The sequence below is a fragment of the Suricata suricatta genome, chromosome 16 (assembly GCF_006229205.1).
Source record: "Suricata suricatta isolate VVHF042 chromosome 16, meerkat_22Aug2017_6uvM2_HiC, whole genome shotgun sequence".
Classification (NCBI taxonomy): domain Eukaryota; kingdom Metazoa; phylum Chordata; class Mammalia; order Carnivora; family Herpestidae; genus Suricata; species Suricata suricatta.
The window spans coordinates 9,521,503-9,531,396 of NC_043715.1; positions in this window are offsets into that span (position 1 = coordinate 9,521,503).

The following is a 9,894-nucleotide window of genomic DNA, read 5'->3' on the forward strand; positions in this document are numbered from 1 at the left end:
GTCAAGAGTGTGGTATCCCTTCTGGACTGACGGGTGTTGGTCTACACAGACAGGCTAAAACACAGGATCCCTAGAGCCTAGAGTGTCACTGATTGTTGAGCTCAAAGGTTTTCCAACTCTGGTCCTTACAGTCATGGGTATGAGAATAGCTTCATGGTCAAGCACAGATACATAGGGTGATATATGCCACATGTTAGGACTTGTACTTGCAAAAGGACTTCCCCTGCAGGGTAAGAAATTTGAAAACCACTTAGCCCAAACTACTGACCATGCATGTGAGGAACCCAAGGAACAAATATGACTACTTCCTCCCAAGCAGGCTCCAGAATTTTTGTTGTTGTCTCTTTTTCTTTTCTCCTCAAGAATAATAGAACCACATGGGTGATTTTAAAAGCACATTTATATACACTATCCCCCTTAATTTTTATCTCTATTTGTAAGCAAGACATTATTTCCATTTCCTAGGCAGGGAAACTGATGCTTGGAGAAGCCAGATGTCATGCAACTTGAATTTGGTGTGTGCAGGTGGGGCTTGATACCAAGACTTGTTGGTCCAGACTTCATCTCTGCTCCTACTCTCCTAAAATGAAGTGGAAATGGCCTGGCCTTTGCCATTCCTCAATTCCTTTAAAATTAATGGAGAACTTATTGAGAGGGAATGGTAACATTGAATATATGGATGGAAAAAAAGTCTGGGTTGACATCTGATCTCTTTCTTCTGGCGCTAGGAGTATATGAGTACGAACAAGGTACATAAACTCTGCAGGCATCGGCTGCCTCTTCCACCAAGTGGAGATGATATTTTGGAGGGTCAGTGGGAGGATCAAAGGAGAAAATACTATGAAAATCAGATGACTAATACAATAATAGCTACTCCTCAGATACCGGACCGGTGCTCTAAGAACCTGATTCCAAACTAGACACTATGGTAAAGGCAAATCTGAGTAAACTTTTTAAATCCTAGACTTTTCTTCCTGTGAGTGAGAGAGTGGAGCAGAGAGGCCGCACAGTCTGACTCTGTTAGTTCATTGTTATTAGTGCAATTACAGGAGAGTAATTATGACCTCCCCCATTTTCCCCTCACGTCCCATGGGGGCATAAAAGAAGGATCATCTTAAATGGGAGGGCTTTGGAAGATCTGATGGAGGAGGCTGGAACGGAGGGGCGAGGGGAGACATGGAAGTCACACACCTTCTATGTGCCGGGCACTGCGTGAAGCATTTTATCCTTGGGTTGTTTCTTGTTTGTGAAACACGGTAAGGCGTTGCATGGTGAGCTGCCCTTCTCCAGAACAGAGCTGTTGCCATCCAGAGCCCCCGCCTTCCCTCTAGAACAGATCTCTTCCTCTTGTCTGTTTTTTTTTTTTTTCAGAACTCTTGGATTCAGAGAATGTATTAAGTGCAGGATGTGTCTGTGCCTCATCTTCCCCTACACACCAGGACTCCCTTGAAGAAAAGGCTTCAATATTTTTCAGGTGTGCATGTATGTGAGAAGCACTTCTTTGGTATAACATACGATGCTGAAGTCAGATGGCCTGGGTTCAAATCTTGACTTTACTTTGTACCAGCTTTGTGTCTTGTTTAGTTACTTCATGTCCTCCCCTCCCCACCTCCTTCCCATCCATGCAAAGGAAAGATGACAGGATGTGCTTGAATTTTGGGCGAAGATTAAGTGAATTTGAATATGCAAAGCACTTAGCTCCGGATAAATATGTGTTGCTGTTATTATGATTATGCTTCTCATTTCACACAGCTTTGTCATTCATGTTTCTTGAAATGCCCTTCTTTCTTGTATCTATTTACCAAAGCCCTACTCATTCTTCCAAACCAACCTTGGACTTCACCTCCTGAGAGAGACCACTTGTTTCCATCCCCTTTCTTCTTTTTTTAGCTCCTCGAGCACCTACACCAGTTCCTCTTTGATGGCATCCCGTGCTGTTTTGTGAATGTGAGGGTGTTAAGCGTTTGAAAAGGCAGTTGGCACTGAGTAGGGAGGCTACAAATAGAAACTCGGAAGAGTAAATGAACGTAGAGGAGGAGCTCGGTTAATTTTGTTCAGTTGATTTCAGTGGATTGAAGTAAATGGGTTGGAGCTAATTGGTGGGCAGATACTCCAACTAACTCTCAAAGAGTTTAAGAAGTTGGCTCAGGAAAGGCATGTAATTTTTCACGTTCCTGTGCCTTTAAGAGAACGAACCAGCTAAACCCAAAGCAACAAGGATGCTAATTAACTCTGATTAGAGAATTTATTTTCAGTACTTTGTAGAGGGATAGATAATTGTAATGTTTGTAGTGAACAAATTACTTATTATCTCTTTGAGCCATTCCCATTTGGCCAAGAGCTCTTTGATCATGGGGACATATACACACAGGCGATCATGCATTAGTTCCTTTAATCCTTATGGGACAGAAAGATTTATCAGTGGAAAACAGATCTGAACCCTCCTGACCTCACCCCGACACAGAAATCCTTAATTCGGGTATAAGGACAGGCTGGAAAGAGCAAATGCTTTTAACTAACGTCAACACACTCTGGCACTCTTTGTAATTAATCAGGGCAGAAAATTTGCAGACAAGAGAATGACATCGGCTCCACAAGTCATATTCCTGTCTCATCAGCAATAGCACACACTTTTTCTTCACTCCACTTGGCGTTTCAAAAGGACCATCATTTGAAAATGACAACTGCTATTGTTGGAGGTCACTGGAAACTTGGTCAGCCTTTGAAGACGGAGTGTTTGTTGCTGTGGGCAAGGAATGGCAGTGCACTTGGGTTTCAATCAGTTATCCCCAGTAATTCCCCCCCTAGAAACCGCTAAATCCAGCAGTCTCGCTGTGACAAAGCCTGTCTCTATTGAATCTATGTATTATTTTATAGCAAGAGGGTATAAAAGCATGGAAAAAAATGATGGCTGAAGATGTAAATAAAAAGCACAAAGGTAGGAACTAGAGTGCAGAAGCAGATGGCAGACCCAAGCGCCGCGTCCAGAGGAGGTGACTTTGCATTCGGGACACGTGGGCGCCAGCCCCCACCATGGTGAGAAGGGGGCAGGCCCCGGTTACTTTCGTGTGTTCCCCATGAGTTGGTAAACACACTTAAGATGACATCTTGAGACGAGATGGGGTTAGCATTTTGAGGTGAATTGGGACAGTTGAGAATGGACCTCACATTTTTAATCGAGAGTTTATTTTAAAATAGCTTTCATTACTCAAACTGGAAGAGGCCCAGAAGTTGGCTTTGAAGAAATTACTTAACCACCCTGAGCCTCAGGGGCTTATAAAATAAGACAAAAATGCCTACTCTGTAGGTCTATTTGGGGATTAAATTAGATCATCCCCCCAAAAGAGTCAGAATATAGTAGGTACTTAATAAATGATAGCGGCTGTTACGGTTTTCATAGCCATTGAAGAGCTCGTATTTTAATGTCTGTGAGAATAGGAAGGAAGACATAGGTCAGAAATATTAAGGAAATGGGTATTGTGAAAGTAAATGTCTTGTAAAACATTTCTGTAGAAAGCAGTGACATTTAAAATATTGAATGACTGGTGTGACGTGCGCACCAATCAGAACAGAGGAGGGTCACACCCCTGAGGTTGGGCATGGGGGGCCATCTGCGCCTCGCTTTAACCCTCGGGTTGCTGGACCATGTAGAGAAGATGTCTGGGACCACTGGGGCGGCTGGGGGCTCTAGAGGGTGGGGAAGAGCCTTGGAGGAAATGGCTGTTTATCTAGCCACTCAGTTTCTATCACCTACAGAAGAACGTCAATACATACATAACCAATACAGACTTACCAGTGCCTACTGGCTCTTGGCCATGTCCACAGAGAAACCAGACATGAGAATGCTGCTACCCAGGTGCTCTGAGGATCATGTGACCTGTGTCATGTTGTGGCTCTGTTAGCACACATCCATGCAAAGGGTTGGGAGCGGGGTATGAGTTGGGAAGGGTAGCGGCTTGTTCCATTCATCCGGGACCAACTTCTGCTCATAATAAGACCAGCCTGGGACTCAGATCTGCCTCTCTTGTGTCTCACTTTCCTGTCAAGTAAAGGCAGACCTCTGCTGGCTCTAGTTCCCCCATCTGTGTGGAGCCCTTCCAATCCAGAAGCCCATATGGTCCAGTCTTGTGGCAGCACCACCTTCACGAACCATGCTTCACCCTGCACAGGCATTAATGACGTTGGTTGAAGGTCATCGAAGAAGACCCCTGCACACACACAGTGATGCTTACTAATCCCCTGCAGTCGATTTCCTTGTACGTGTTGGCATCTTCACTCCCCTACTTGGGGTCTGTGAATGTTGGGCATGTGTGTGTACATGCTTGGATGCATGCATTCTCTCCTGCCCCAAGTGTACTCAGCATTCTTTTTCTAACTCTTTCCTTTATTATTTGACTCAAATTAGCCTCTGATGAACAGGAAAGAAGAGAAGAGGCTACTGGACTGATAAAATATTTTCTTTGGGTGAAAAAGGAAGACTGAGCATCATATGAAAAAAGACACTTCATGGGGCACCTGGGTGGCTCAGTCAGTTAAGTGTACAACTCTTCATCTCAGCTCAGGTCTTGATTTCAGGGCTATGAGTTCAAGTCCCGTCCTGAGTTCTTCTCTGGGTGTGAAGCCTACTTAAAAAATAAAATTCATGAGTTATTACATACAAAATGAAGTCTTTGGGTTCACTGATCACTTAGATACCTTTAAGACCTAAATCTAAGTTGAATTAATCTATATTCATAAAAGGAAAGATAAAATAGGTTCAGAATTGGCTATTTCCATATTTTAGGATGTGTCCAATTTATATCTCCCAAGCTGATCTATAGGTTCAATGCAATGCAAATTAAAATCTGATCAGGCTTTTTGTTTTTGTTTTTGAGACATTGATAAGCTAACTTTATCACTTTATGGGATGGAACAAATTATAAAGTATCCATAATAGCCAAAGAAATTTTGGAAAAAAAAAACAAAGTTGAATGGCTTACATTGTTTTGGGAACTACTACTAAAAAGCTATAGTGATCAAGATAATGTGATATTGGCATAAGAATAAACATAGATCAATCAAATATAGTACTAAATCCAGAAATAGATCCAAGCAATCAAATGCACTAGGGTAATTTAATGGGAAAAAAAGAAAACTTTTTATTTACTTAAAATTTTTTTTAATGTTTATTTACTTTTGAGAGAGAGAGAGAGAGAGAGAGAGAGCGAGAGCGAGTGAGCAGTGGAAAGACAGAGAGAGAGGGAGACACAGAATCTGAAGCAGGGTCCAGGCTCTGAGCTAGCTGTCAGCATAGAGCCTGATATGGGGCTCCAGCTCACGAGCTGTGAGATCATGACCTGAGCCGAAGTCAGATGCTTAACCAACTGAGCCACCCAGATGCGCCTAGAAGATAACTTTGTGGAGAAAGGATGAGGGGACATCATTTTTTGCATATCCAAATGGGGAGTAAAAGGCCGTGACCCTTACCTCCCTCCAAATACAAAAATTAATTAGAATTGTAAAGCTGGGAGATAATACCTAGGAGAAAATCTCTGTGACCTATGGAAAGGAAAGTTTTATTAAATAATGAATAAAAATCATAAACCATACATTTCTTAAAAGTTCAACCAATCTGGACTTAAAAATATTTGCTCTTTGAAAGGCATCATCCAAGTAAGAAGAAAATAGCAAGCTGCAGACTTGAAGAAAATGTCAGATACATGACAAAAATCTGGTGACCTAAATATTTAGAATTTCAGGAACTCTTAACTCAATAAGAAGATGAATACACTCATAAAAAATGGGCAAAGTATTTGAACTGACACTTCATGAAAGAAGACATGTGAACAGTAAAGAAGCACATGGGGTAGATATTCATCATCACTAATTGTCAGAAATATGCAAATAAAAAACCAAAATGAGACATAGCTACCTACCCACTGATGAAAGAAACGATAAGGGGCCATCAATTCCCACTGAATGCCTGGATTGAAGAGACTGACAACAGCAAGTGTTGGCAAAGATGCGAAGTCACTGGAATTTCCATACATTGCTCATGGGAGGGTAAGATAGTGTAGCCACTTCTGAGAACACCTTTGATAGTTTCTTGAAAAGTAAAACATGCACTTACCATCCAGTCCAGTAGTCTGTTCTTATGTACCCAAGAGGGATAAAAGCTAGATTCACACAAAAACTTGTACACACAGTTCGTAGAAGCTTAGTGAATAATAGCTGGAAACTGGAAACAGTTCATCAGGAGAGGAATGGGGAAAGAGCGTGTGGAGTATGCATATAATGGAATACCATTCAGAGGAAAAGGAAGGAAAGAAATACTGAGATGCGCTACGATAGGAGTGAAGCTCCAAGACAATAAGCGAAGTGAAACAAACTTCATGCAAGTGGCTGCGTATTGCATAGTTTCATTTATGTGACGTGTCCAGAAAAGGCAAAATATAGAAAGAAATCAAATAAGCAATGACCAGAATCCAGGGTCATGAGTTGACTGAAAAGAAGGAAGATTTTAGGGCAATGGAAGTGTTCTATCATGGTTATAGTGATGCCTTCCTACATGAATAAAATGCAACATTTGATGGATAAACTCATCAAATGCTGCATTTTATTGTATGTAAATTATAGCTCATAAGGTTGACCTAAAATATTTGAATCCATAGCAAATAATGAACACAAGAACTTAAGACCTACCTTGGTAAGTGAAACAATGTAGCAAGACCCTGGACAAGAGCAGGCTCTCGACATTTCTCTTATTCCTGGCTGCCTTCCTCCTTCTCCTCCTCCCTTCCATTCTTCCCCCCATTCATTCCACATTACTTTCTGCTTGACAATTCACCGGGGCTAATCTTTGCTAAGGTGTGAATGGCCAATAGCGTGGCAATGCGTGGCTGCTCTCAGGGGTCTCGTAATGAGGAACTCTCGAGATAGTCTGTCTGTGGCCTTTTGAGGGATTGGTCCCTGGGGATAGAATTTTTTCTATGTAGCCGACTTTGAAAGGAAGCTGTTATTAATTAGCTCAATGTATTCTTGGCTGGGGAAATGTAACCATTTATTTAGTAGAAAAACAAACATAAATCTCCAGATAGGCACTCTGTATTAATCAGACAAGTGGAATTTCAAGCTTTATTTCTCATGTGTAGCCTTTGTTACTATAGAAGTCAGGGTAGCTTTTAAGGAAAGAGCATCACCTTTTAAGTCAAGCAGACCCCAGTTGGAATAATAACCCCACTTGTTAGCGCTGTGACAGGGAACTCCCAACTTTAAATTCTTACTACAGTTTGATGTTTGGAAGCTCAAAGAGGCTCACGTTGAAATATACAGAGAAGGTTCAGTCTCCTGGGTGGAAATCTAAACTCATGCCTCAGGCTTTAGCTAGTCAGGGTCCATATGGCTATTCTGATGGAACAGTACCTGTATGTGCTTTTATTTCATGTTCCTTAGTGGGTGTGGTAATGCAGACAACCTAGAGTGAATTACGGATAGGTTAGGTACCTACCTGGGTAGTTGCTTTGGGCCCCAGTTACCTGAACTGGTGGCTGAAACTAAAGATGAAGAATACATGCAAACGATTCCCAGACGTTGCATTTGTAAAAGCTACTGCTTCATTCTTGCAAAGGTGTCTTTACATGTATCATTCTGTTTGATTATCACAAACGCCAGGGAGGAAGGGGTCTAAAGGTACCATCCATCTGGGTTTTGTTTTGTTTTGTTTATTTATTTTAACGTTTATTTATTTCTGAGAGAGAGAGAGCGTGCACAAGTGAGCGTACGCAAGTGGGAAAGGGGCAGAGAGAGAGAGAGAGAGAGAGAGAGCAAGCGGGAGAGGGGGAGAGAGACAGACAGAACCTGTCTGAAGGCTGCAGGCTCTGAGCCATGAACACAGAGCCCAATGTGGGGCTAGAACTCACCAGCCGTGAGATGGTGACCTGAGCCAAAGTTGGATGCTTAACCAACTAAGCTGCCCAGGTGCCCTCTCCACCCCCACCATCTGTGTTTTCAAGGTAAAGGAACAGGAGTCTGGGTCCGTTAAGTGGCGACTCACGGCTGGTTAGCAGAAAAGGCTGGTCCAGCATCCGTCTTCACATGGCTTTGTCATCAAGGGACACAGCCTGTGCCTCCCAAAATGTGGCTGTTAGTGTCATCCTTTCTTGTGGTGCTTGTCATCATCATCAGTGGCCCTTTGGGTAGTGTTGGACATTTACAGATCTGAGTCATGGGTTAGACGTTAGGTCATCTTGGCCTTCCGATTCCGAAGGATCTTTGTGGAGGTCACACCCCAGATTCTCCCAGAGGCAGCACGGCTTATGAAAAGACATGCAGGTTTGGCAATAGAGAGAACTGGGCTGACATCTCTGTTTGGATCATTTTATGCTCATTTCTGACTGCCGCTGAGTCTCTGTATCTTCATCAATCAAATAAACTCCCATGAGAAGTGGAATGACCTAAGCACAGTACCCGGCCTGTCGTAATTACCGATTATGATGATTTGCCTGTCCCTCTTCGCTTCCTACACAGTTCTGGCCAGTTTTCATCTTACAAGGAAAGTAATAGTCAATAGAATTAAGGTGGTGAAGTCAACGGAGGAACCATGAGGAAAAGACATGTGCTCCTGCCTTCTCTGTGGACCTTTGTGAGAGATCTCTGCAGTTTGTTTCAGTTAATTTTCGGCCACTATTGACACTTTTGAGGAATTTTTAAACTTTGAGAATAGCTTTTCATTCCCAGAGCGGAGGCTGAAGAGATACTGAGACCACAAATTTGTTTTCCATTCTCGATTGAAACATAGCCTCTGTTCGTTCTTGCTTTGTCTGCAGAAAGATCTTGCTCTTCTGCTCACCAACTTGAACTACTGCTTTCTCTCCAGGGAGGGCTTATCAGAACTTCTTGAGGGGCTGGGATGGAAGTGTTCACTCTCCCATGTGCTCAAAGGAGCGTTAGAGATGATGTGGCCCAACACGTCACTGGACAGCTGGACACTGTGACTGGAGATGGGGACATTCACCCCGAGAGGGCCAGTGTAATCTTTCAGCTCCACTGAAACCTCTCCCACATCATTCTGACCCCCTGATGAAGAGTGACAATCCCAGAGGTGACCCCTTGGCATCATTCAATAAGCCTTCTTGGTGACTATCAACCTGGGGACTTATCCATAAGAAACAAAACCATTTAGAAGAAGTTTAGAGGCAGGTGTTTTATTGATTTCAAAGAGTAATTTCCATGCATAATTAATTTACTTAGCAAACTTTTTCTCTCTAGAGGAAGGTCCTTGGGCGGTCTTAGAGGGAACCATGGAACCCTAAAAATAAATGTAAAACTTCCTATGTGTATTTCCTGAGGATCAGGGCGGGGAGAGGATCAGGTAGATTTTAGGGCCTCTAGCCTCAGCCAAATACAGTCGCCTTTCAAATCCTAATCTACATAATAACAAAAGAAATGGTTTCCTGACTATTTGTGGTTTTTAATTGGAGAAAGCTCTAGGCTTCTTCTTCTTCTTCTTCTTCTTCTTCTTCTTCTTCTTCTTCTTATTATTATTATTATTATTATTATTATTATTAGCCAAGGTTACACACACTTTATTGTACGTGTTCATAGTGGAAACTCCAATAACCCAACCCCCTCCCCCCGCCCAAAACTTGGTTGGGCAGCATAAAAGAATCTAGAAGAAGCTTCCGACCTTCCCCCACCACTCCATCACTTTCACCTGGCACCCTTGTCCTTAATAATCAGCGATATATCAACCCTAAGCCCTAGGCTTCCCTGATATCAAAACATTACTTCTCTCACACCTTTCTCCTTTCTCCCCTTTTTAAGGGAGTTTTTCAAGGGTAATTTTATATTACACGTGACTTGTTATTTAGGTCATGACTTTAAAACCTTATACTTGAATAATGCGTGACTTTGGTG